This window comes from Panulirus ornatus, chromosome 52, assembly GCF_036320965.1.
Source record: "Panulirus ornatus isolate Po-2019 chromosome 52, ASM3632096v1, whole genome shotgun sequence".
NCBI classification, from domain to species: domain Eukaryota; kingdom Metazoa; phylum Arthropoda; class Malacostraca; order Decapoda; family Palinuridae; genus Panulirus; species Panulirus ornatus.
In genome coordinates, this window is record NC_092275.1 from 15,102,550 (window position 1) to 15,129,961 (window position 27,412).

Sequence of the window (27,412 nt, forward strand, 5' to 3'; positions counted from 1 at the left end):
CCCCTCTACAAGACACCCACGGGGCCCCTTTGTGAACCCCTCAAATTATCTTATTAACGAGAACACATGCCGGAGTCCCTGGTGATTTTGAGCCACTGGAGATGACCACCAAGAAGCCATGTTCCCCATCTGTTTCCCACCTACCAACACCTCCTACACCGAGTCATCCACCCGTGCTGGATGATCCAGTGTTGTCACATACTCCTACACCTAAACCCGCCAGACAAGGTCATGTATCACAACACTATCAGAATACATTCACATGAAGCTTTGTACAGACATAAATATTCAAACGTCCTTTAAATATATTACACAAGTACTGGTGAAAAGTATACATCAGAGCACGAAAAAATGTATTGAGCAAGTGAATCTAAGAGAATACACTTAAACAGAGAGAGAAAAATATTTAAGATAATTCCAGAAATGAAACCTTTAAGAGATTGCAGGTAATCCCTCTGCCATGTCTGCACACTCGATACTAAAGGAAAATGAAGGTAATATATATATATATATATATATATATATATATATATATATATATATATATATATATATATATATATGGTATACTTAAAAACTATACGCATACGTACTGTAAAAAAAATAAAAAGTTTTACGAACAATTTCTTTTCCACGTGACACTTGTCTAAAACAGATCTTTTAACTCCAAAAGCGACTGTCACTTCAGCAGGTGTTCACATGCAAGTGGGGCAGGTTCCTCCGGCACATCGCCAGCTGTTCCCCCCTCAGCTTTCCCAACCAACGACTGTCAATTACAGTGGAAGTTTGAGAGAGAACGCGCGTGACGCTCTCATGTACACATCACCACCAAACTTAGGGATCATCAACACGTCCCGTGAACAACCGGCCCCATATCACATCACTATCATTTTCCTCCATCAACATTTTCAAAATTTCTAATACTACAGAAGGTACTTTAAAAGACAAAGTACCTGAAGCTCTTAATATATATATATTTTCTGTTTCAACATGATGTACCGCTTAGCATTAACAAATTACCTAAAGTTACGGGAAATAGGCCTGGTGCCAGTAACAAAACTAGAATCAAATTTAGTTCTTTTCATCTTCAAAGATGACAGTACAGATGTACGACGAGGCCAACGGCTTGAATTATCTGGTATATCTACACAGTGTCTCCTTTTCTTGGTCGACAAAGACCAACAAGGATCAGTGTTATCATGGCCTTTATAGTACTGAGCTGCGAACACAAGACTATGCGGGAGGTAATACTACACCCGGCCCGATTTCTTTCTTCCATAACCTAACACACAACGTTATATTCGTGATTCACAAATCTAGTTCATAAGCAACATCCCTCGCGACTACTTGGAATTCCATCTCTCAGAACATGCTAGACTTACTGGCGGAGGTACAGTTGTCTACTATATATATATATATATATATATATATATATATATATATATATATATATATATATATATATATATATATATATTAGTAGGTCAAAATGATGCTCGTGATCTTGTATTTGCTAATAACTTCGATAAAATGAAACTAATTCCGAGTGCACCTTCGTGTAGTGATCACATGGTCAGGGGAGATACAAGAATGAGATCATTCTTGTATCTCCCCTGACCATGTGATCACTACACGAGGGTGCACTCACACTGAACGTGTTTCAGTTTTCCTCGAAGTTATTAGCAAATAATACGTGTGTGTGTGTGTGTGTGTGTGTGTGTGTGTGTGTGTGTGTGTGTGTGTGTGTGTGTGTGTACATCATCATCCTGGATATATTCACAAGACATTTTGCCATCTTCCACAAGGTGTGTGAGGTAGGAACGTGACAAGTCCCAGGCAAAACAGTTGGTGTCAACCTGAGGCCCCGCCTGCCCACACGTCTTCCACTCGGCAACCACGCGCCTCTCCCTAAGTCGATCGCACACCAGGCCGCACCTCACTCCCGCCACGCCCTCAGTCATAGGGCAATTCTCCAGATCAACTCTGGCCACGCGGGCTGTCAATTCCACGTCAGCTTTGCCTGCCAGCCGTGGCGCCACACCACCTCCAAGAGCACTGGGCAACAATCCCTCCGGTGCCAGAAATAGAAAATCACAACGGTCTTCATGTGAGGTACCAAGGTAATGCAACCATTCAACACCCTCGCTCCACCAACTGACTGCAATCAATCACGGTAGCAGGGCAATGACAACAAGACTGGCAGGAGGGACACTTATCGGGACACTTATCGTAGGGCTTCCGTCTGTTACTCTTAAGGTGTCGCAATCCACAACACACGACAGAAGTCTGCCCACTCACACACGAGGCTCGGCACTCACGACATCCACAACGAGAGTAACAACTATGTTTGAAGTACTTGTTTACCCCTGAGTGAGATGATGGTATGGGTTAACATCAACACTATACAGAGCCGGTGAATCAGCCCAGCTGGAACACCTCCAAATCCCCGTGTACCTCCCATTTCGCTTATGTAAACATGTGAATTGCCGGGCCATCAAAAGCTCTAAAACCATCGTGGACGCCAGATATGCATTACAATATTCGCATGGAAAGTGCTAAAAAGATCTGGCCCCTTCCTGGAATGAAAGATAAGGCAGAACGTACACATTACAAGTACAAACCAGGTATAATATCGGCAATATCAACAAGAAATGTAATTTCAGGAGCCCACGTCACTTTAAACTACAATTACCAAAAGGAAGGAAAACCCCTACAATAGAGATGGGTCATGTCATGAGACAAAGGCTCCCAAGAATTTTTTACATTCTTCTTCTGTGATTAGCGAGACTGATTTGTGTGTAACAGGATTTCATCTTAATTTCATGGCTCCACAATGAGGGACCTGAAATTTCACTCCTCGAGTCACCATGTTACCGTCTGTGAGTCAATGGAAGACCAGTGATATGTTATCATGTCTAATTCAATGCAACAAAATGGAATACATGTGTTTGGAGATTACAGATCTACATAATTCATTCCCACCGGAACCACTGATGTACATTGGCTTTACGATCACAACTGTCGAGAGCCTTTCAAAACCTGCGTAAATTATCGCAGCATTCAGTGTGTCTTCCACCATTATGTTAGAGGGAACAATAAAAGGGAATGGCAGGAACCTAACATCATCAGAAATATCCAGGTACGAGTCGTAGTTTAATACTCGACGTTATCAAGCCAATCTCCCCTTAACACTGAGCTGCAATCATTGCACCTGCTTCACAGAGATCGCCGATAAAAGGAGTTATCCCATACCGCAGCGAACGTACGTACACAAGGTGCGTGTAGTGTGTGTGTGTGTGTGTGTGTGTGTGTGTGTGGTGCATGGCTGGTGTGCACACTGCCACAGGAACTCTTCCCAGGAGCGCGCTCCACCAGGCACAGTAGCCCTGGCGGGTGCGTTCCCATCCACAGTCACAAGCATCACTCGCACTCCCACGCCAGCCACACACACCGCCGCCTCCACCTTCCTGGATCACCTTCCCGCCTACAATTATCACAAGATTCTAAGCCATAATGGAATATCAATCTTATAAGCAGCCGTCCCAGCCAGCGTCACGATGACCAGCTTCCGGTTAGGCAAGGAGTAGGTGGTGATGGTCAAGGAAGGGGTACTTTCGGTCTGGAACAGGAGGATGGGTCGAGGGGTGGATGAAGGATGGCAGGAGTACAGGAGGCAGGATGAGCGTTGTGCAGGATGAAGATATGAAGAAGGTGGAAGGAGGAGGTGGAGATAGTGGCAAGGCAGTAAACGCACACAGTCAAAGGGAGCGGAGGCGTCGTAGATCCCGTAATTACAACCAGTTCCCAAACATTATCATTATCACATCACCATTATTATGGGACCGTGACTGTTAGCGAGCAACACTCCCACTCACCGGAGGGAGAAACACCATCACGCGCATGCTGTATACATCTTCAGGATCATAATCTCAGCCTACGGTACAGGTATATGTCATATGAGCTGCCACAGCGGCTACCAGAGCCCCCACACTGGCCAGACAAGCACTATAAAGAGAACGTCACATACCGGGAGAGCAGCTGTGTCTGGCAGAGCATCGTACCAACCTATACAACACAAGATCATTAGGAATATCGTACAATTACCACATGAGCACTGTAACACAACCAAAAGGTCAATTATGCTATCACACAAATGCCGTCCCATCAACAACAAAGCAAAGGCAAAATATTATCACTACACTAAACAAAACAAGAACAATGTCAATTCTTCAACACCAAATCCTGCTATCATCAACACAGTATCGCGTTACTAACGAGAGCAAATAGCAGTATCACAATACTATGGTACTCCATCAACTACAATCACAACACTACAGTACTTTACCACAACACTATCATGCTCTACTTCATCATTTTCTCATTTCCCTCCCGCCTCAGATTCTGCTACTCTCTTTTCTCTCTCTCTCTCTCTCTCTCTCTCTCTCTCTCTCTCTCTCTCTCTCTCTCTCTCTCTCTCTCGTCCTGGTCACGTTTAACTTCCTCTCTTTTTCACACACTCAAATCCGTCGTCTTGCCAGTGTGGTGGGGGCCCTCGGCGCTCGGCTGGGAGCCACTCACTGGAGTCATTAACTGGCCAATTCCCGTTAACTCCTACCCACCACTTCCTCGTAATACTAACCTGTTAACAAGCTAAGTAGCTCCTCTGGAAACTTCAAAATCAGTTTTCAAATCAGGAAATAATACATGAATAAAGAAATATACAGATATAAACATCTACATATAGATTTTTTTCTTATACACAATTCACTGCAGTGAGCCAAGACTACAGTGGCTGTTAAGTTCCCTACAAGTGGGTTGCTGGTATGTGTACACACACACACACACACACACACACACACACACACACACACACACACACACACACACACAATCTCCATCTAACACAAAACACGGCAATTTATAACAAAACTTTTTATTCTTTCAATCTGGGGTTTTCCTCCTGTGAGTGCACGACGTCAGCCCTGCCTTCAGGTGATACATCGTCTGAGGCACTCGTCCCATCGCAGGTAGGTGGGTTCCCTACCTACACCCGCCCTCCATGAATTCACGTTAACTGACATACATACATACATACATACATACATACACGGGAGACCACACGAGCACAATATACACGTGAGAAGCCATGCACACACGGAGCCTACATCTGTGATCAACCAGACACAATCACCAGGTATGTCTCAAGGGCGTGCCTGGAAACGGTGTGGAGCATTTAGCATATTCAAACTCTTCTATATAATTTAATAGCACCATTAACAGGTTTAAACATGAGAACAAAATCTGACTGTGCAAGTACTTATTTTAACCTAAGCTTACGCTAAGTAAATTACGTAATTCGCCAGTCAAGTTAAATTTCGTTAGTATTACTGTTAAATTATAAGGACGAGTGTGAATTTGGCCAGTAATACAACAGAGCCTTACAGGTACACGAGTACCCTGCCATACACACAAGGGATCTCTGTGTATGTACACTCAGGTACATACACAGGAATACCAGTTATGAATACCCAGGAAGATATATACACACACACATCACTATGTATGAAGAGCCAGGTTCACACACGGAGTTTAATCGTAATTAATCCACTACAAACTTACTAGTGTATATATGATTAAGCAGGAACGTACACGCCAGGTACAAAGGCGGGATCTACATGTATACAAGACAAAGACATACATGAGACGTACACGTGTGAGTAGCACATGTACATACGGTGTATCCGAGACATACTATACCTAGGTATGGTGTGTGTGTGTGTGTGTGTGTGTGTGTGTGTGTGTGTGTGTGTGTGTGTGTGTGTGTTTCGCTACCATAAAGGATGAGGAAGATGTGGCCAGTGTGTGGGTGATGCAGTGTACCATCCATCTCATTGCAAGAAAATATTTACACTGTCGGAACATATTCACCAGCACCTGGCTATTACCAACCCCGCCACTAATGAGGACGACCTGGTGACAAGGACGACGTCCAGGTTACATGCTGCAGGAGTACTAACCTTACAGCAGTATAGCAAACCAACTCCCCCTTATACCTCCCCTCCCCCAGGCCCCCACATGGAAGGCCAGCACCAGGGGGAGGGGCGGTCAGCGCGCTCATCATAACTGGTGAAAATGATCGTATCTTCGTCAGAAACTCACCTGCAAAATAAGAAAATCCTCATTATAAAATGAAAACTTGTCTTTATCTTGTAATAGAAGTACCTCCTAAATATCTATTACCATGATATCAATTCCTCTGAAATGTTGATAATATTCTGAAAATCTTCCGTGTGATCCTTCCTACTACCCATCTGGAGAAACAATTACATCACCACCTCTTTCATTACTACTATATGTTCCTTATGTACAAACTCTGACAAGTGCAAACTCTGTCCAGGTCTCGTACAAGCAATAACGCTGTATGACACATTCCAACAACATATAAGGTTGACTGTTTATGTGTTCATGATATACACACAGATATAAGAACTGGCTCGTAATGTAGATTATCTTCCTTTTCCCAGCTGGTGGTCAGATGGTGGGCTGGAAGACTGTGACACTTACCTCACAACCTCATAAAGAGTAGATTCATGGCAGAAGTTGGCCATGGATCTGACACTCGCCAGACCTGACATGAGAAGAAAAGTTGGCGACAAATCTACACGTTGTCATCACGCGTGAAGCGCGGTCAAGGTGGCAGTCGTTAGCTTCACACAACTTACTTCTACAACCACATATACCACTATATTACTAATCTCTTTTTCATATACATATTCCCAGACAAGCGCGTGTGCCTGGTGAGGGTGCTCAGACCTGGAAGGAGAGTGGGGCACGGGGAGGTTATGATGGACGAGCATGGAGAGAAACACTGTGGATACCACATGACAATGCACGAAGTAACCAGTTTCGAGAACACGGAGGTGTATGTGTGTGTGTGTGTGTGGGGGGGGGGGGTGTAACCACTCTCTGGACGGCACAAGAGAGTAAGGGGGATCAGGTAACCACGGCGGGGAGGCTGAAAGTTTAAATGGTTCCCTAATAAAGGCCACGTTACGCTAGGGGTTATGTTAACACACGTACTAAGATGACAAGTTACTATTTCGTGTAAGAAGTGTTTCCCGCCACCACTGACCAGGGTATACTCTTCCCAAAGCCTGACCACTGACCAGGGGGACCCAGAAACCTCTAAGTTGCTACACTCACATATACTCTCCTCACTCACACGGGTCAACTTTCTCTGTGCACTCAACAATACCCGGATACTGTTCCCTTATGCACATGGAGAAAGCTAGGTTACATAAACACAGTAAGTAAACACTGAACATTTCTTGATCCCTATCATCATTAATAAAGTCACCATCCACCACGTAAAGTCTTGTTTATGTTTCAATCTGAAGATCATGTCCTCCCTCCCTCCCTCCCGTGAACACAAACTAACATCCTCATTTACCCGACACACCTCAATACTACGACAGACTTTCCTCCCCCACCACATTCCTGTGCTCATCCTCACACATTTACGCCCTAAGGCGCCAAAAATTGGCCATAACTGTTCCTCACACACACACACACACACACACACACACACACACACACACACACACACACACACTGACACACACACACACACTCTGACACACACACACACACACTGACACACACACACACACACACACACACACACACACTGACACACACACACACACACACACACACACACACACACACACACACACACCACACGCAACCTTAGCATAGTAAGAAGTAGACAAGTAAAAACTGTTCTTTTTTCCTCTAGTCTCACACATGAGAACACGAGTATGACCAAACTAAGGTCAACGTGACTGAGTAACGTCCCATGTCCCACATAGATTTTCATTAACACCCGTTCATTATAACTGATGCGAACTTCAACATGTCTAGAGTTCTACAGCAGACCTGTCTTCACATAAAGCTTCACCAACAAGGAGGTTATACATTTCTGGCACACAAGACACTGATACATACACCAGGGTAACATTAGTGCCCGTTCCCTACAAGGTCTGGGTCTGGGTGTTACCTGTTATTGTAAGAGACGATGATGATGATGATGATGATGATGATGATGATGGAGGCACACCTACCTGTTCTCCCGGGCTCATTGCTACTAAGATCAAGGTCACAACGGTAACTGTTCTAGAAATTACAGTGGCGACAAAATCAAGGTCACACAGCTACCTATTCCCCCACATAGGCTTCCAACCACGTCAGGATCATGCATAGACAAGCTGCGTTCCTTGGATCTCAATGAGACCGCAACACCTTGCGTCAAGGGAAAAAAGTATTTACAGTTTCAAAACACGACGCCCACCTGACCCCACTACAAAGCCCTTCTAACCATCTGCGGTGTTAGGAACACAACGCTTGTTTGATAATTAACGGAACCAATGACAAAAGAGTAAAAAAAAAAAAAAAAATTAAGAGGCACCAGAGCCAAGACCTGGTAACTTGTTCCTGAACTAATACCATTTAAAATACCACTCACCCCATCTGTTATCACTGCCAGTTAAAGTAAAGCTACCCACACGACTGCCCTGCCCCCATTACAAATGATCATACAGATATCATTACGTTCCTCAATAACAGTCAGATCCCAACAAGATATTAATCTACACAACAACGACGCTGGAAACTAGAAGAAACCTACCCTCGCCTCACGACCCTCTAATGCAACCCATTCAAGTCTTCAACGGTGGAGCACGACGGCACGACCCGTGGTATTTCGGTCTGACCCTTACTGGCCGGCCATAATATCCACGGGATGGTAGCGTCATCCTCGCGAGGGTCTCCGTGGGTGAAGCTTGGCGTGAACAAGGCAGACCAGACCTCCTGCTGCTGCTACCGTATCGTCCACTACAGAAGGTCTCCTACTGACCCAGTTAAGTGTGGAACCGTCCCTCCCAATCATGATCCATACAGCCTCGCCAGGTGACACACTTCCAGCACCAACATCGGCAAACCGAATCGGGAATCACATCAGCACGTTGTGAGGCTTAGGACACTCCTGGTGCCACCATTAATCTGCAGCTTGGCCTATACAGACGATCATGTATCTTCTTTCTTCACGTTCCAGGCAGCACAGTACTACTTCTTCCAACCTCTCACCACACTTTACTACAAGTTCATACATTGCCTCAATGTTCGTCACGTGTTCTGATTCCTCTCAAACTTGTCAATCTCCGCTTATCTGGCTGATGACCACATGACGCAGCAGTATTCAAGTCTGCTTATATATACAGAGAACATTTTCATCATTAACGTTCTGACTCTCGTAGTGAAAGTTCACATCATCATCATCATAACTGCCTTCATAAAATACTACAAATTGATGATTATCATATATGATAATTCCTGCATCTTTGACTTTTGCTTTCCGTTCCATGTCTATTCCAGTAGGTGGTTCTTGAGACATCATGTACTGTTAATCACCCAAAACTTTTTTTTATTAAGCTTTTTCTGAAGAAAATCAATCTCCATCAGGTTCACTTTTGCTAACATGGAAATAATATTTAGGTTTTTTATATCAATTCTTTTACTGTTTTATTCACTGCAAACATCTAACTTTACTTTTTACTGTCAACATTTCCTCATCTACAGGTTTTTACTTCCTCATTCCTGTATATATTATATATATATATATATATATATATATATATATATATATATATATATATATATATATATATATCCCTGAACAGAATTATGCATGCAACCCACACAATCACTCGTGTATGCATATATTCTAGCCATACTGTTCACTCGCCCACAAATACACAACCAACATACAGTACAGACACACAGTAGGTATACAGTGTGTAATGTGGACTAAGGAACTGTAGGATCATATATGATACATAAGTACGGAATGTTAAATTAAACGTGAGCATTGCTCCGTTATCTTAAACTTACTTTTCTCATAATATCCGTCTCAGGCAGCGACATCGAAATTCAACAATATGACAGCGAGTCCCCACGTGATACGAGGGCTGTGTGCACAAGAAATTAATAACCAGGAAAGAAAATGCGGGAGCATTTAGCGAGGCCAATTATGTAACGGACAGGTAGTGTCTTAGCGGTAAGTCTCGGGCGATGTGCAGGTGACAAGCAACATCTACCATAATCAACAGCAACAATCCTAGCTTTAACCTTTGTCTTATCCTCGTAATTCTGGAGACAGCGCCTGTCCACGGCAGTGCAGCTCACCCGACACACTCTCGTCGCGTCCCTCCATCTGTTTTCGTTTTGGACGCCAAACGGTTCCACGTGGCCAAAACTCTGAGAGTCAAGTCGAACGGGGCACCACTACTACCAAAGGCAACCCCTCAACATTGGCTTTCCTCTTCCCAGCCGCCTGGGATGCGCCTGCCCCATGACGTTATTCCATTCTTCTAAAGTAAGCTCCGGTAGTCTATACCTTTGTTCCCAGATAGTTTAGTTTAGACACAAGAACCACATATCCTGACGCCAGCCAGGGAAGGTCAGGCCAGAGGCATCGTAAGCCCAAGGTAGGAGACAGCCATCTAACAACGTAGTAAGGTCAGGGATCCTAAGACTTCAGCTCGACCTAACACGTACTGGTGGCGTATCATAATATAAAGTTCTGGCCGTACGACGATGATTGGCGATGACGTATAGCGGTGGAGGCAGGTCAGCTCTCGTGCGACAGACTGTCAGTTGGGGGAGCTGGTGCCTAACTGTCTGAGGTGAGTACGTAACTGTGTGTGTGTGTGTGTGTGTGTGTGTGTGTGTGTGTGTGTGTGTGTACACCAGCGGCCAGCAACACGCCCTCAACAATTACTACTTTACAGCGTTACCACGGGCAGCACCAGGTCCACGCCCACACACCGTTTACCACAACCAACCTACCTCCTACTTACTCTCTCCTCAACATTCAGACGTCTCTCTTCACAACCAACTTTAGCCTCCAGCACGACGGTGCGACAGCCTGGCCTGTGACCTGGTCGTCATCATCACACGCTACGGTCGTACTCTCGTGCTCAACGGAACAATTAATTCTTAGTGGCACCTTTATAACTATAATCATCTATCATATACTTAATGACCCTCGTCTAACAACGTCCACAGTTAAGCTTTTGGTAAGAGCCATCGTGAGATCTTTAATGGCGCGATCCACACTGATACTAACAACAGAAAACAGAGAAAGTCAAAGATATAATTGCAGGTAGAGCAGAGTGGGGCCTGCACTTGGAGCTCTTCTCTCCAACAACAATGGGAAAATTGACAATATCTGAGTGAGCAGGGAAGTGGGTGTGTAATGTGTATAAACCTGTGGGAGTGTGAGAGTGCCTGGTGCATTATGGAGGCTCTTCAGTGTGGTGGGTACAATCATCTCACACTAAAGATATAGAGGAATTTCATGACCGAAAAAGACACTTACGCGAGTGAGTTCCCCTAGTTTTGCATCACTGGGTGTGTGACAGACACTGCCACTGTAAGACCACCTAACCAAGCAATGACCAGCGACAGATGATCTAACACAAGCAAACAACGAACACACACACACACACACACACACACACACACACACACACACACTGGTCACAGCCTTCACCCGCTCCTTCCCTTATTGTACTGGTCACAAACAGGCTCTCTCTCTCTCTCTCTCTCTCTCCTCTCTCTCTCTCTCTCTCTCTCTCTCTCTCTCTCTCTCTTCATGAACATTACATACCTGAAAGATGGAGAGAGAGCTCAAATTGTGTCAAGTTCGCCGAGTAGCACTATCGACATGCCCGTCAGGTTGGTGTCTTTCTTCACCACACTCCAGGTATGTCTCAATTTGCGAGTTCCCAACGAATCCAGTATAATTCATCTCATTAATTGTCTGTCGATTTTACAGTAACGTCTATGATTCTGTGGGTCAATGTAAGTCAGTGTGTGTGTCTAGTATAAGACTGATTCTATTTTCATCTCTCTGCATACGGCAACTCAGTTTCTATCACAATGCAATTCTATCTCTCTAGTTCTAGGGCTGGTAAGGAGCAACATGATGGTCCATCACCCAACTGAGAAGAGCTAGTGGTCATCGTGGTTACCAAAGCAACGGCAACTCGCCCCAACCAGACGAGAGGCCTCTCTCTCACACACTCGCCGCCTCACCAACCAACTTGTGAGTACATGAAAGGCGGCTGCATGAGGAATGCGGACACAATTAATGACTTAGTGTGAATCCTCCAATTTCTGGAGGATTAACACAAATCCTCCTAATCAATGGAGGAACTCGGATACCGTGCTATGTCAACTTTGCTGCTACCTGTTCCTGGGCAACTGCACAAACTGATTCCTAAATCATCACGAAAATGCACACTGGATTACCGTGGGGGACTGATCGAGCGTTAACCACAGTAACTATGGGGGCACCTTTGCTGAGTTAATGCTCAAGAATCTTACTCCACAGTGCAGGTATTAATGCCTCCGTACCACTGAACTAGGGAGGATACTGCCCGTGCATTTTGTATGATTCTGAGAGGAGCTTGTAATTCTGGTAGAATTAAGAACTTGAATGCTTCACATAAGACACCAGCCTCACTTACATCGGAGAGAGAAGCGTTACCGATCCCGGGTCTAACATGTCTAGTGGCCTACATTCCGTAAATATCAGAGATCTGTGTCGTCAGCAAGATATATAGGAGGGCTATCATACATCTCTCACACTAGAAGCACACAGTCTTTCCCAAATATACTACTTCCCACCGAACAATGGTGTGTGCTGACATCATCCGACACAAATGACAAAACTTTAACCAAGAAATGGTTCAAAATTCCTTATTGTCACAAACAGACTCAAACACTTATCATACTGCTGGGTATGGCTCAAACTTCTACATAGCCAATTCCTTCTGCACATAACGACAGAAAGCTGCATAGTGTAATGCTCAGTCCGGAGGGAGAACTCCCTAATGGCACAACAGGTTTGGAAGACGCAACGCCACCCCTGGGAAAACCACGGTGCCCCAGTGTCCATTAGAAAGCAACCATCCCAAGCCCAATGGTCAGAAATGTCATTAGTACCTCTAAATATGCTCAAGACGGGACAAGGTCAGTTTCTTCGCCAATAGAGGTGTGTGTGTGTGTGTGTGTGTGTGTGTGTGTGTGTGTGTGTGTGTGTGTGTGTGTGTGTGTGCTGCAACCTAGAAAAGTCTGGTCGATCAGCACCAGCGCCCACAGCCTGATCAAAGGTAAGACTGCGGCAGTGGAAAAAACCCCGCTGATACGCGAGGTCCAAGTATGTGAGGTGTCCAGCACAATACCACACATAAAACAAACCATATACCAACCTTGGCCACAAACACCATGCTGCTACTTACCTAAGTGGTCAGGTCCACAGCCAATATGTGAGGAAAACCTCCACAAGATCAGACACAAGTGTAGCCTTACATGAGGGAGCTAAGGGTTAGAGGTTCCTCCAATGTTGGGAGGGGAAAGCTGGGAAAAGAAAGGGAGCAGGGGGAGGAGGAGGGAAAGAACAGGAGGCGCAGAAAGTTGTGGTGGGCAGTCGGAAAGGGAATGGTGAATGCAGGTGTGGGAAGGAAGTCGGAAGGAGATGGTGTATGCAGGTGTGGGGAGGAAGAAGGAGGGAGAGTGTTGGTGTAGCCAGTATGGAGTGGAGAAAGCGAGACAGGTGGGGGAGCCCACGACAGCAGGTGGTGTGCGCCACCACCGTCACACCACACTACCTACCTTCCTGCCACAGACCAAACGCTCCCTTGCATGTCATGCCAACGTCAGCCACACCCCTCACCTCATCACATACCAAAACCCTCCCACAATCTCTGTATTGACCCAGTGGGTGCGACCCATGGTTAGGGTGGCCTAGCCTATGACGACAACTTAAGGGTCACATCAAAGTCATGCCAACTATACGCAGGGTCGTGCCGTCATGCTCAAAGGCCCTCACGTCGTGCTTTGTTTTTTCCTGCTACACCTTCAGCTGTAGCCATACAATGTATCTCCATCCTTAAGATATACTCAACAGAGATCAACACTTCTAACTGCACGTCGTCAATTCCATTACCAGTGCCAATTCTGACGGCTGCCTGCATGTACAGCTTCACCTTCGTATACCTTACAATGATTATGGAGCTTCAGCAACCTCAACAGCTCGGGCTGGAACTAATCTGAACTTCAGCTATTGTGATCAGTCTGGCTACTGGAGACTGCGGCCTGAACGTCTATATGTACACCCCCATAACACATGTAGTGTGGTAAGCTTTGGCCACAGTTGTTGAGCGAGTGTTTCAATGACTGCACTGGATACACAATAACACTTACAGGTAATAAGCAGAAAACCACACAAACCCACATGTTTACAATGCTTTCTTTTGTGTTCATATCACTTAAGTGTTTGTGGCGATATTCTAAGAGCCGTCCATGCTTCCCTTAACAACTGGCAACAATTTCTGAGTGTATTGTATACCAGGAAACAAACATCATGGGTGGGAAACTTCCATGAGTAGACAGGGATATATCTCTTCAGTCTGCGTTTTACAGATCAGTTTCGTTGCTTCCGATCATTCCAAATAGCGGTGGTACTTGTGTCATTGTGGGCAGTAAATAACCTTCGTACATTTTCTAACAAGTAAATCAGGCTACAAATTTATAACCGCATTTCACTGTCAAGTGTGAGGAGGAAGCTACACATCTATTGCATTATAGAAGTACGAGTCTGGCTAGTCCCATGTCTCTTGTTTATGTCTCGTGTTGAAGGTCTGGCCAATGGGCTTTGTTACACTTTCTTTGCCTATGAGTGTGCCTTACGAGGCTATAACTTTGCTGCATTAAAGTTATACGTTACAGTGTCATGGACTAGAGCGTGTAAGCAGTGTGCCATCTCAGCTTCCAGAACACAAGGTAGTGAACGTTGCTTCTATATCAGTTTCCTCTTGACATTCCGATACGCTTGACGCGATGTTGGCAAGACTGGGTTACGGCTGCTCTGGTCCCACCGAGGTGGTGTGACTGACGGTGTATACCTTGCAATGATCCCGCAGGTCTTCTACCTCAAACATTCAGACTGAGACCAAGCCGTCACGTTGCTCATCTGCTTAGTCAAGCTGTTGGAGGCCGCGGCCCGTAAACCTACGCAACCATCCCATCCCGTTTGGTCTGGTGTACTTTGTAGCTCCTCCTCCAGGCGGGACGGTTCGCTGTAGTGTTTTACAGCAAACTGAACTAGACTGTGGTTGTGTTCGTCTGGTGTATGTTCAGATAGACCAAGCTATAATATGCTCAGCTCTATAAAAAAAAAAAAGTGTGTAAGCTTGACGGAAGCTGACGAGGTTCAACAATGAAATACACATAACGATAAATTTAATACTGAGCGTCATACGACAAGCAAATTTCTATGCAGGTTCGGCTCCTTTAAAGGCAGGTTACCGTACACCATCCCGGCCACACGTAAGCCCGAGGCCACACAACGGTACTACAATCTAGTAAAGTAACCCACGTTACACTTTCACGGTCCACTTTCCAGGTGGCGACTTGTTCCTTCCGCTACTTGGCGGTGGTGATCAACCACGTCGGAAGGTACCTGCCACAGTCACGCCGCCATGGAACCCACACCGGCATGGAGTCTACACCGCTTGGGAACCCAGGTGGCCACCCTGCCGCCAGCAGCGCTCACATCATACCAACGACGTCTTAGGACACCATAAATCGCACAACAAACAACACGCCAACAAACACAACACACATGGCATCATTTTACAACTTGGAGCTAACAATTTATGTAAGCAGAAGCGTCTCGACACCCATCATACATCCACAACTTGGGGCTAATATTTGGGTAAACCCAAGCGTCGCATCAACGTAATAAATCAACATGAAATCGCTTCTACCTGAGGGTTGAAAACATACCACAGTGGCACAGCCTCAAACACCCGCAACACAACTACTAACATTCAACAACAACTTACTACAAACATGCCACAACTTAGAGAGAGAGAGAGAGAGAGAGAGAGAGAGAGAGAGAGAGAGAGAGAGAGAGAGAGAGAGAGAGAGAGAGAGAGAGAGGAGAATAAATGTAGATCCGTAAGTAAACAACCATAAGCTATGAGTGTGTACATTTGTAAGAACGTATGACTAACTGCGCGTTAGCAAATATATTTTCCACACGTGGCCCACCACCAGGAAAGGTCTGTCATTTACAGCCAAATAACACAAACTCATATTCAACGAAATTCCTTATATTCTACCTATTCTATTTTTCTTAAGTGGGAGGCTTGGGCCATGTGGATGAGTCACCAGGTCGTTACATAATAAATGCATGGGTTAATACGATACATAGAACAAATGGACAGGGAAAAGTAACATATGAGAGAACATTTCTCGTCTCGTTATAAACCTGTTGATCTTTGCATCACTTCTGGTCATAGTGTTCAAGACGCTCATATTACCAGTCTAGTTTCTCCATGCATCCGTTCCCTAACCAGTTCACGTATAATCACATTACTTCTTTCCACCTTAACTCAGCCATATGCCTGTTACCAATAACATTCTTGTCTTACTGTAATATTCTTAGGTGCATTTGTTTATGTGCTTCTCTGACGACCTCCTTGTCCAAAGGGACAAGTTTCTCCTTGCCAACTTCCGGCCATATCGTGTGTCGTCATACACGTCTTTCCCTTTCAAAAGTTTGTCCTCGTCATAAGTTCCTCTGTGCTACTCTCCATATCATTTCTTTCTATCTTCCTGAAGTGTTCTAAGTATTGTCTTATCTTTAAACATTTCAGTCTCCAGTTCAAAATACCTTTTAGCATATATGGAATAAAAGACAAACCTTAATTAAATAATTTCCATTAGCTTGGAATGATAATAATAATAATAATAATAATAATAATATAATAATAATAATAATAATAACAATAATATGATCATTATTATCATTATCAATAACCTAACAAAGTAAAATACATTTTTTCAGGAAGACCTTAATAAATAGCGACTTAATCCTTAATATATGCAAATCAGATAATGCTTAACAATGAAGACCAAAAGAGCAGGAAATTCGCACATGAATGTTCAGTAGCAGGAAAGTGCTGAAAATATATCCAACCAATCCCTTCAGTAAATTAAATATCAGATGAAAACTATATACGAAAAACTTATCGCACAGGTTAAAATCAAACAAAATCTACGGTATCAAATAAATGTTTCCAACCATAGTTGAGTTATCCATGGCTTCCTCTGACCACCACCATTTTCTATCGTAGTGTAGGGCCAACTGTACTGATATTAGGTTGGCAACAATACAATCACTTACAATGTCCAAACTCAAAATTCATATATATCAAAAGTCTAAATTTACTTGGACTATCAGTAAAAAATAACCCTGCCCTAACAGTCAACATATAACACGTCTCCCTGCTAATAACCCATATATAACCAACACAACAACACAGTTTTATGCGATGATAATATTTTATCACCCATTACCAAAAGCAATCATTTCCACCTTAACAACAACACTGAAATAAATCGAGTTCACTTGATTCCCTTAATTAACGGGGTAATTATGATGTCACACAACCGTGAGATACAGCAGGAATATAAACATAAATATCTAACATTAGTGAGCAATATCCATGATTCCCAGGCCATCAGCAAGCATTCATCCATGATTCCCATACAACCAGCGAGCAATATCCACGATTTCCATCCCGCAGCAAGCAATACCCACGACTCCCATCTTACTAGCAAGCAGCAGCCATGACTCCCATCCTATCAGCGTAAAATACTGTAATAATTCATGTTTTCATACCGTTACCACCTGTGACCCTATCATAAATGTAGCCACACACAATAACGTTATTGTTCCTACGTAAAACAAGGACTCGTCTACTTTCCCATCTTTTGAACACGATCGCCATTCAATCTGATGTTATACAAGAGAACAGTTCATACACTGTCCTGAACACAACCTACATACAACAGTTTATACATCATCCATTAAGGAAACATGAACACAAACACATTATGTAAGAAAACATTAGGTGGCCTATTACACTAAACGAGTCAGCCATCATCACCACCAGACATCCTATGTCTGAACCTTCCTAAGTACAAACATTATGACCCCAGAGGGCAACCTCTTACCTTCAAATCTCTCTCTTTCATAAATCTACACATAAACATCTCATGATTACGAGTTCTATCACAACACAATCTTCTAGGTAGGCGGTTCCAGGCACAAGATACACAGTCCTATAACATTTGTGGATAATATATATATATATATATATATATATATATATATATATATATATATATATATATATATATATATATATATATATATCAAAGATCAAACCGAAAGAATATTTGGTGAATTCACTGCCATATTTTTTTTTAATGAAAAATATCAAATATTTTCCTGCACTGAAAAATTAGCAGGTTTCGCAATACAATAGTGACGTTGCATTTATGAAAATGCACAAAATGGGATACTACAAGGTGTGTGCTTGTAAAGTGAGGCTAGACAACGTCTTACAGGAAGACCGTACCCAACAGACTCGTCATGTGGGTCAGCAGCTTTAACACGGGTCTCAGACTAACTTAACATGTTCTCCTTTAGCTCTGGTGTGAGTCCTTATCACACACTCCTCTCCCAGCTTCACACATTTATTCCCTTCGTAATCACACAATGCTGATGTAGCGTTAATGTAAAAGGTATTTACATTGCGCTTTCAGGTTACAAATCTTGGTCTACTGACGGAATATTCTCTCATTACATAATACTATTACGACAAAACTTCTTTCCACACTAAAACATAGTAGTAAGTCAATTTACGAGCGGTCATACATGACGTTACCAATCATAATGATACCAGGGGACACTAATGACGGAAGGTGGGTTGATGCTTCCTTCACATGGCCCTGTGTCCTACAGCACCGCAGAAATTGCTTCCACAAGTTAGCCAGGACACGTGACCGTCCACGACGTGGCCTTCTACTTCTGTGACGCCTACATCCGTCATAGATGGCGTCGTACACTTGACATACGGAGGGAGAGGGTCACATAGCTCTACTGTACATCATACAATGCCATGGAAAGCGAGAACATGCCCCACCCGCCCTAACTGCACAAACACTGCAATCGTAGTATGGCGACGATGATGATGATCATCATAATTACTACTAATCTTATTAATTCTTCAGTGGTGCATTACTTCCCTGCATCACGTCACTAAAGCAAGGAGACCCGGACACCCCCTCCCCCGTGCTGTACAGTGCGATCACTCGTGTTGTTCACGTCACATCACCGCCCGATGCGAGAGTCCTGGCATATACCACACCACCAACCTTTATATATAATACTAAACACCTTCGTTGAAGATGACATAAAGATTATATTATATGCAGTTACTATCAAGAATTCCTCCTCTCAACAAGACCCTTATGTTCGCACTTACCATGACTACATTTCATTTCCATTAATAGAGTTCATCATGAAATTACATGTATTGCCAAACAGCTCTTCCACCTTCCCGACTTCCTCTATATTCTGAGTCACCTTGTAACACTTCCCGGGAACCCACCCAAAGTGATACTCACCGCCGGGCAAAGTACAGATAGCGTTACCTTACTCTCAGTAACGTGACACAAAACCCATCATCGAACCAAGCTACTCACAAGTGACAAGAGACATGGAACCACCAACAAGATATAGAGGCGAGATCCTTTTCTTTGTGAATCCCTAACTACTGAACTACACGAAGACATCCCCTACCAACAAAGACCAACGCCACACACACACACACACACACACACACACACACACACACACACACACACAATTCAGGATATCGAAAACTCGAAAACTCTCAACTTTCCTGCATCTCTTTCCCTGGTAATCTAGAAGCAATTTAGCCAGCCATTAACCCTAACTCCCGCTTCCCCGCAGGCAATAATGATGAGCAATTTGAAGCCACAATAAACACCACACTCTATCACGACACATCTGCCCCCATTCACAACAAAGACTATCAATTATAACAACTCTGCATAATCACCACAACCCTACACAATCACAACATGTATGTCTACCCTATCACTCCCTGCCTTCACAAGCCATAAACATTCGTCCCAGTCTTTACACACTTGTTATAATCAATAAACATAAACAATCAATACAAATCTAATTCAAATCCCCTTCACTCCAACACAATCCTACACAATCACTATGAACCTGCCACAACCACCACACACCAGCACAATCACCAGCCAATCTCACTATGTAACTATACAATCGCTATGCAGCTGCCTCAATAATTACACACAATCGCAAAAATCACCCAAGTTCTGGTGTATTAACAACAAACTCACCAAACCAACATTTAAGACAATTACCACAAACATGTTAACCAATACATACGTATGCGCCCGTCACAGCACACCTGACCCCAATTCCACAAATCTGTCACAACCTGTGCACATTTGTCTCCTACAATACGGCGAGACGACGCTGTTTAAAGAGGACCATTCAGTCTATCCCAGGCGAATACGAGCACCCCGGGAGATGGCGCAAGATCGTGTACCTCTCGTAACCCAAGTCGATCCAAGACAACCACTACCACCACCACATCTACCACTACTATCAACACCCTCCACACCAACTATCACCGCTACCACACCCGCTACTATCACCACTACCCCCTCCCCCCCTCATTACCGCCAGAAAATCCGTTCTTGTTAAAGGATCTACGTATTTCCGTGTTACTGGTGTCAGGGACACAGCCACGGAAAGTGAACAACTGAAGCCTTTATCATCCCACAGGTAGTTAACTAACTCATTATTTCCTGTGTTCACATCCTCAAGTACCCCAGGAACATATCAAAGTATATCCTCGAGTATAATTTGACATAATGATGGACCCGGGTCCGCTTAAGCCTCTAACAAAGTCAAGATTCCTTTTCCTTGCTCCACACCCTCAGGACACCGCTATGCAACGACGATAAAGCACTTGGGTATGATGGGTCTCGTCTCTGACCTGATTCTAGAGGGTCAGGTCAAAGGCTAGGCCTTCATACCCGAGGGTGGTGGTACCGTCGTGCTCGATGGGTAACTGGGCCGGTGGAGCAGCAGTCTACGGTGTGAGAGCGTCTTGCTCCAGCCGGGCCGGGCCGCACCAGCAGCCAGGCAGGACTACGGTAAAATCTTTTCACCCAGTTTCATGGTGACGTCATGTAAACACTACCGTTCTACACACTCATTTCCAAAAATAATATAATGAATACAAATACTTATGAATATCAAAGTAACACAAATACTAAACTAATAGTAAAAACTTCATACAATAACGTATTTTAATATGTACGAGACGTAACATTAGGTAACATGAAAACCATTTAAACAGGCCTGCTTATGCTAATTGCCTTGGGTTATCACATAAAAATAATACTACGGATAAATTTTGAAAAAATAAAGACAAAAGAAAGACCAATAAATAAAAACAGACACAATAAATCATACATACACACACACACACACACACACACACACACACACACGAGTGTAAAACTCACTCTCCGTAGCAAACAGTAATCACAGGTGTCCTTCACTTCTTATACTAGACGATTTATCGAGGTACAAGGGACGCGGGAAACTCTCCGTATCTTTCGCCGGTAAGAAGGCGCGCTGAGTGCATGAGTCAAGTCATGAGTGAAGTGTGAGGTGATGCACATGACGGCTGCTGGAACCATTACAGTTCACAATGTACCGCTCGGCACAAGAAAACAAAGAGGCGGAACTCACAGGCACGGATGTGTCACGACACACTGTAATGTGTCAGCATCAGCTGGGCCACTCATGCCAATGTTATCACCACTGACACCAGTAATATATCCATAACTAGCGAAGGAAAAAACTAATTTCATAAACCAACAATAACATAAACAGGTCCTCTTTACCATCACAAGCACGAAGGTATTCATTACGTTATTAACCTAGAAATAAAGCAAATTATTCAAACAAATAAAAACTGAGGAAATCTTTCATGTGTCCACAAGTTACAGTTTGTCAGCGAGTGAGAGGAAGCTGACACAGGAGGCGGGCGGGTGGGGTGGTGGCTGAGGTATCACGTTCTTACCAGACAATGTGGCGGGGCGGGTGTTGCACCTCCACCATGATGACCTGCCACACACACACACACACACACACACACACCTCCCAGTACACCATACCACCCAGAACCATTCTTCCTGTATATATGCTTAAGACCATTAAACTTGAAAAAGGTTAGACACGTACCATTTTACCGATTAATATGCGCGAGAAAAAGAAATCAGATTGTCCAATCAGACAGTAATTCATACATTCCAAATATATGAAATCGAAAATAAGACGCAGCATAATACACCTCCCCTCCCCATCTCCTAAGAACACTGATAAGAAGTAATTACAAAGTTTCAAGATGGCTGCCCGGAAGACTATATTGACGACCGCATCGATCTTCTTTGTCTTCCACAGAAGTAAACCTCTGCCAGAACACTGCGACCCCCCCCTCCCCCCTCGTCCATCCCTTGATTATCAAGATGTGTGGTGCTGGAGGCTACCAAGGAACGTGATGACACACAGCGTCACCCGCTACTGAAACACCCTCCTCTATCCCTCCTTGTATACCACACCTCCTTTCCCTCCCGTCCTCCACTCACCAACACCTCCATAACTTTCAACCCCCTCCCTCCCCACCACCTCTGCCCTATGACTGATATCTTACACATAACTAAGGTTAGGCAGGCTCATCCCTACCCACACAACTCATCATGGAGACAGAACGCGGCTACTTGTAACTAATGAGTCAGGACCGTAGGCTTTTCTTAAAACACTTATCAACATTAATTACCATTTGCAAACTTAGCTGAACCATCTCATTCACTTCAATATGACACTTTTCTCTTTCTATACCGTTGGTTATAGTAACTTACACAGGTGATACTTCACTTTGGTCATTCCAGGAGGGTACTACTTCCCAGTGACGACTCAGGCAAGGCTCTTCATCATTTTCCATTGTTTACCATACTGTATACTTCCCACATGTGCTCCACAAAAGTCTAAGAGATCTACTTCATTGACAGTATCCAAATCTGACCGTGACAATAAAAGCTGTTGCTAAGTGTTCTTAACAACAAGTGCCATCAACTCCTTCCACTCATCAGCGACTCAGAGCTTGTAATATTATGTATAAACACACACATCAGCAGCTAACATCGTCTTGCCTGTATAATATCCTCCAGGCACACTAAGCCTTTCTTCATCAGTTGAAAAGTGAGGAGCTGGCAGGAGACACACATATAACACTTGGTGCTCAAGTAGCAGACCCAGATGGTCGAGGTTTAAGTTGATGGTAAAGTGGTTGGGATGAGGAGGACCGGATAACAATACACCTGATGGTCTATCATGACAACACCTGTCAGAGGACTGTCTCCTACACTCGTAATCTATACAGATTAGAGAGAGGATAGTTAAGGGGACGACTTGCGATCAGGTGGGTGTTACTGGGCATGGAAGAGAGGCACTTGTGTGTGTGGGTGTTGGTGGCGCGCCAGCCAGGGTGCCGGCCAGCGGGTAAGAAGAGTGGTGACATCACACCTTTCACTGGCGCACCTGAGGACCCACGGCTCCAACCTACACACCTGCCATATTCACACAAAAGTATCAACCCGTAACTCCCTCGTGAACTTCATCGATAGACAACTGATAATACGGTAAAACATTACGTGTTCATACGAACCTACTATAAGTATGTACCACGGTTGCAAGTAGACGATAATTCTTCATATTTCATCCATCTGTTCATTCCTCTTAAAGAACTGTGTTCACATAATGAGCATCACCAGGTGTACCTGGGTACACATCACCGGTATTCCCGTGGGGCCAGAGCTCATCATCAAATCGTCAGTATGAAAGAATTTATTTTCTTTATCTTAGTTACTGATGCTAGCGGTTATAACGACTGGGACGGCTGGTAGTGATGTGGGCATGTGACCTACCAAGAACACTAAAACACACTGTGAAGACCTCATCGGAGCTCTGACATCCTTATAAAACCACACCAGCAGGTCTTGAACGCCACAACTGCTTTATACCACATACAGTACTAAGAGCCAAACTTACATCATCTGCAAGACAAATCTTTAAATTGTAGAAGCGGCGGCACAACTTTTGTAATAATGTTAAAAGGTGGCTTGTGCAGGAGCTACACCACCCACCTCCCTCACCCAAGCGGCTGGTATGATATTACCTTGGCTTCGTATTCCAGTGACATCACCTACCAGCCCGGCTGACCACCACAACCTTTATGCCAATATTTCACTGTCCCTTCCAGGCTATATTTTTCCCTCTCCGCATTTCTTTCCACCGCTTCATTCTCCCTTCTCTATGCAAGTGTCACCAGTCTCCCACACATAACTTCCCGTCCCTCTCACTCTCCCTCACTATCAAGACTTAATTCCCTGAACTCTGCCACATCTTCATGGCACCGCTACAGTTCATCGACTCCAACACACTTTTCTCTTGATTATCACATTCCCTGACCTTAGCAATTACGGCTTCTCGACCTTTCTCAACAGCACGTCTAACTGTGTGACCTCTCTCTAACCTCCACACCATTAAGATAAAACATCCTAGGATTTAGAGATCCCTCATTCTACCGTTAAATTCATAAAGACGTATATTTAACATGGGCCTTGAGTCTACAATAACCATACCGTTTTGTCCAATCATAACTTCTCTTTCCTCCGGTACGTTCTATAAACCGCCCCTTTGCGTTATCCTGAGCTCTTACCAGTAATTCTTTCGTAAATTCGCGTTAAAAAGGAATGCACTTATCCTCGATAACCCTTTAAGGCTCCATGAACAATCATCCATATCATCTGGCCAGGTACTTTACGCGATTTGTTTGCACTTGCAACTAGACTATAATGTTCCGTTATCTTTAACTTTCCTCCACAACACTTTCATACTTGCCTCAGTTGTTGTCCACACATAGGGTTCAACTCCTCCCACAGCCTGCTGTCTACTATTAAGGGGAGAGTCTTGCATCTAGTGTCACCCAGTCCCTTCACCTTGTATATGCACAGTCTTTACTCACATGTATATATATACACACACAAATCCCAGCCTACGCTAGGCACCCATTTATCGACCAGGCCCAAAAGGAGGATGAACACTGGGTTGGTTATGGGCCGGCTGCCGCACCCAGGAATTGAACCTGAGCGGTGACAGCGACGCTAATCACTACTTTTGTGTGTGTGTGTGTGTGTGTGTGTGTGTGTGTGTGTGTGTTTCCTCTGGCCTTCCAGACTCAGTCCACCTCAGTTCTTGCACCACTGTTTTCAAGTGTAACTTACAAGTCTTTGGGTCTCGTGTGCTGCCACTTCCCCGGGCGTCACCCAACTCCAGCCACCAGTAACCTTACACTTTCTGACCCTCGTAACAGTGCATCCTTCCACTTGCAATACAATGTTTATGTGCCTGAAGCATCAGCCGTCTGTTTGTGTTTCCTACCGTCATCTCTGCAATCCATTCACTTTCATACCTCAGGGTGTTCTAATAATCCACTTACCGTCCTTTATAGCCTTCAGCAAGTACTAATCAGGAGGAGTTTATCAACCACACCCATTATCAACATCTCTTACTTAGACTCATTCAATTGTGCTTTCACCAACTTTCTACCCCTGCCATCTTTGGGCCTCTTGTTGCAGTCATATACGTGAGGTTTCTCCAGACCTGCACCTCCACCTGCCGTCTGGCTCACACACCTATCTTCACAGATATCTCAACACATACCTCTATCTTAACATGCCGAAAGCCTCAAATTCAAGCTCGAACAACATAGAAAAGAAGTTCTTGTTCTTGTGGCTGGTCTTTGACGAAAGGATTTCATGCTGCACTATTCTTAGCAGTTTACATACCTGGATAGTTCATTCATGCTCCAAAATATCCAATTCCTTTTATCTCATCGTAATAATATATCTAAGAGCCAAGGTTGTGAGATCTTTCACAGAAGAGCTACTGGCTATATGTTTGAAGAATTCCCAAAGTCAATACCACTTACCGTCAGGAAAAGTGAGTTATTGTTCAATTCTTTGGGATACTCTCTACAATGCACTTACGACAAACAAGACCCTATCCTATTGCAATGGACCATCATATCTGCTCTCTGCCCTTCCTTCATCTTCCCATGTAAATACAAATTTTTTTTTTTTCAAACGCCTCCAATTCATACACAATCATTTACTGCTGGAATTTCGTAAAATTTTCCACCTGTGGTTTTGCTTCCAGAAAGGACGGTTTATGAAAAATATAATTAATATATAATAACCATGTCTAATCACGCGTCATTATCGTCCTGAATGAATTCTCCCAGATATTCACCGTTCCTCGCAATTAACAATGCATGTCCTTACCAATACCTAACCCCTTGAGCACGATAGTACGAGCCTTAAGTACGACAAAAACGACCCTTCAGGGAGATGATGCGACCCTGGGTATGATGGTTTGGCCTTTGACGTGACCTTTAATGGCCAGATCAAAGGCCAGGATGTGATCCCTAATGACCGTACCGTAGTGCTCAACACCATAACGGGATCATGGCTGGTTGTCAAGACAGTAAACAAGCCAGCATTAAGGTAATCGTTCCTGTTCACGTCCAAGGAACATAAATCGATCCAAATCGCCTTCCAGCATTATGGTACAATGTTCGTAGTCACGTTCCAAAACGACGGTACATCATAACGGTATATATACCACCGGCTGGACACGCCGGCCACCAAAAAGCAACACCACCACCACCACCAGCAAGTAAATGAACCAGAAGCAACAGGTAAATAAGACAGAAACAGCAGCACCGTGCGACCCATCGCCCACAAGACAACAAAAATGTTCCACAAGGGCCGCCAAAAGCCACCAGGTGTAGTCCCCGGCAGGAAGATGAGATACATCACCTCCAATATGACCAAAACACCAACTGTAAATTTGCCGAGTTTTCAGGAATGTTTGCATCAAGCTGACGACGAAGATAAACTTGACAAAATAAATGTCAAAAGATAATCTAAGACTTTAGTTACAAGACAAACACATCATCATCATTCTGAAGTCACACACACACACACACATATATATATATATAGACAATATAGACAATCTACGAATAAGTTGCAAATGCCTGAATGTAAAGAATTTTCTAAAGTATTACAAAGGGAGAGAAGCGCACCAGTAAATTCGAACATGTAGCACAACCCGGGTCAGCTGGGTTCTAAAACCTAGTTTCTTTCCCAGCTGCTGCACCGTTATGATGGCAGCCTCCTGGAAAAAGCGAATTATATTATTTACCGACGCCTGGCAACGGCTTTCAGT